Source organism: Physeter macrocephalus, chromosome 6, assembly GCF_002837175.3.
Source record: "Physeter macrocephalus isolate SW-GA chromosome 6, ASM283717v5, whole genome shotgun sequence".
In the NCBI taxonomy this organism is placed as follows: Eukaryota; Metazoa; Chordata; class Mammalia; order Artiodactyla; family Physeteridae; genus Physeter; species Physeter macrocephalus.
This window is the reverse complement of record NC_041219.1, coordinates 29,112,304-29,115,079: the sequence shown is the minus strand read 5'-3', so window position 1 is coordinate 29,115,079 and position 2,776 is coordinate 29,112,304. Positions and strand designations below refer to the sequence as shown.

Below are 2,776 nucleotides of genomic sequence, written 5' to 3'. Positions count from 1 at the left end.
ACCGGGGCACGAACCCGTGTCCCCTGCATCAGCAGACGGACTCTCAACCACTGCACCACCAGGGAAGCCCAGCTTCTGCTTATTTTAGACTTTCAACACTTCCCACCTGATTTTCTCCAACGGACTCTGGCTGATTTTCCTGCTTCTGTTCTTGGCTGCTCTGATATTTCCTACACATTGCAAGGTGTTCTTTTTAATATCCAAACATGACTGCACCAGGCTTCTGCTTAAAATTCTCTAAAGACTTCTTGTAGGGTCTAGTCCAAGGTCCTTTGTGTGACACTGAGGGCCGCTCCTACTGGGGCTCTTCACACCCGGCCTGGTCAGTTCCCTAACCAAACCCCAGTGACAGCCCCAGGGGATACTTTACAGAACCATTGCAGAGCCCAGGTCTTGTTCTTCATTAGGCTGAAGCATGTGAAAGCTGAGCGCTTGGACCACATTGCCCCTTGTGGAACTACTTTCAATGAGTTGCCTTTTAGGATGTTGCCCTGGATATGCCCTGAGCTTCTTTTGAGGGATGTTAAATTATCTGCTACAGATCCAGTGTCTCCTATATGAAGCCAAATGTAAAAATGTCTCTCTGAATGAGAAGTTAGAAAAGCTTTATTACCCATGAGGAACAGGTAGGTTTCTTCTTCCCTGGTAATGAGATTTTTGGTACCCAACTGAGTTTTTCTTTTCGCTTTTCCTGAAAGTACAGAGCAAAGTTTTAGACTGAATTATAACAATAGGGTAAGAACTTATGGATCACTAATCTGAAATCCATTTCTTCTTTTTGTATCTAGAGCTTCCGGTTATATTGAAATCTTCTCATTGTAATTTTTAAATTTATGATTTTCTTTATGCTATACTTCCTGTAAACCATCTCAGGTCTTTTGCTAAAAAGGCAGAGTATAAACAAACAAACAAACAAACGAATTTAAAATGTAAATTTGGCTAAGGAAATATTATTTTTTCTAGCAGAGTTGAGAGTAAACTTGCAAGGAGGTGACATGTCAATTTGTAACTTTGGATGGGGAAGAAAGAATCTGGGCATAACTGGCTGTGTACCCTACGCTTCCAAAAAGTAGATTCTGTTTTAGCTCATAAAAAGGAAAAGAATGATCCCATACCAGGGACCCTAAAGGGAATATAAATAAAAATGGAGATGGTTATAAAACACAGAAAGTTCATGGGAGAATCCCAGTCTCCCCCAAAAGAGTTGCCTGGCCTTAGTTCTCTTCCGTTCCACCTAACCAAGGACCTGTGAGGCCTCCTGCTTGGTGCTGAAATTGCTGTTATACGTGGAAGCTGAACAGCAGTGGGAATTCACTGGATACTCTGGTGAAAGCATCCAGGGTATAGACAAAGCCCTCAAAAGGGTATCCTGAGCCCCAGAGGCTGTTTGGTGGGTTTGGGGCACACAGGGAGCACAGATTCTGGGAGAAGCAGCCCTACCTTCCCAGCCTGCACTAAAGCTGGAGTCCTCTGCTCACAGGCTGGAAGCTTCCTGACGCCAGGATCCTGTCTTGCTCACATTATAGCCCCAGTGCCTATCACTGGATCTAAGGATGTGGTTAACACTTAAAACATACTTGTCAGGGCTTCCCTGGTGGCACAGTGGTTGAGAGTCCGCCTGCCGATGCAGGGGACGCGGGTTTGTGCCCCGGTCTGGGAAGATCCCACATGCCGCGGAGCGGCTAGGCCCGTGAGCCATGGCCGCTGGCCCTGCGTGTCCGGAGCCTGTGCTCCGCAGCCTGTGCTCCGCAAAGGGAGAGGCCACAACAGTGAGAGGCCCGCGTGCCGCAAAAGAAAAAAAACAAAAAACTTGTCAAATGAATAAATGGACCAATGAATGAGTGAATGATTCTTCATCCTGAGGGCCAGTTATGGGGATATATGGTCACTGCTAATTCTTTCTTGGTCTCATGAGAGGTGCTTCTTGGACTATTTACTTGTGAACTGAGCTAGGTCTCCCCTAAAGAGACAGACAAGCCGAGTGGATGAGAGAGCAAGACTTTAGTCAGGAGTTCAGCTCCTCACTGGAATGATAACAAAGTGCATCAAACCCAAGGGCTCTGATATCCTCAGTGTAGACAGTGCCTGCCCACCTCACCACCCCCTCATGCCTGGCAACTAATAGACAGTAAATGTTTGCTGAACTGATCAGAAATGGCAAAGTCAGAATAAGATCAAGAGAGCAAATATTTATTGAGTGCTTACTGCGTTGCAATGACTGTTTACCTGTAATATCATTTGATTCTCAAAAGAACTCTAAATAGCTGTCTTTCTGCATATGATATTGAGCACAGGTCAGTAACTGAGATGAAGGACAGTTAGTCACTTGTCCAAGGTTACTCGCTCAGGAAGTTGGTGGGCTGAGGTTCAGACCAGGCAGTCTTACACTAGGACCTGTGCTCATAAGCACCACAGCATGCCATATAGCAGTATGGAGTAAGAAAATCAGCAGCTAAGGGAAGCAAGAGTGGAATTGAATGAGGTGAATGGATTGGGAGGAATGGTTCATATTAGCATTTCAGGAATATGTGCTTGGGCTTGTGCGGGTAGGAGGTGTGGAAGGGGCTTCATATGTTTGCCCAGCAGGAATTGTAGAGGCCAGTGCAGCTGATAAAAGAAGCCATCCCTGGCTGAACGCTTTTAAGAATGAGGAAATAATTCCAAAACACTATCTACTTGGATATAATCAGTCCAAGGAGCATTTTTTTTTTTTTCCGGTATGCGGGCCTCTCACTGTTGTGGCCTCTCCCGTTGCGGAGCACAGGCTCCGGACGCG

General features: G+C 45.9%; 1 protein-coding gene across 1 annotated transcript in view; it reads left to right on the top strand.

The window, feature by feature from the left end:
- Window positions 1-2,776, top strand: part of LOC114486420 (uncharacterized protein C3orf20 homolog) — a 49,892-nt gene that overhangs the window by 12,491 nt on the left and 34,625 nt on the right. The window lies entirely within an intron of this gene.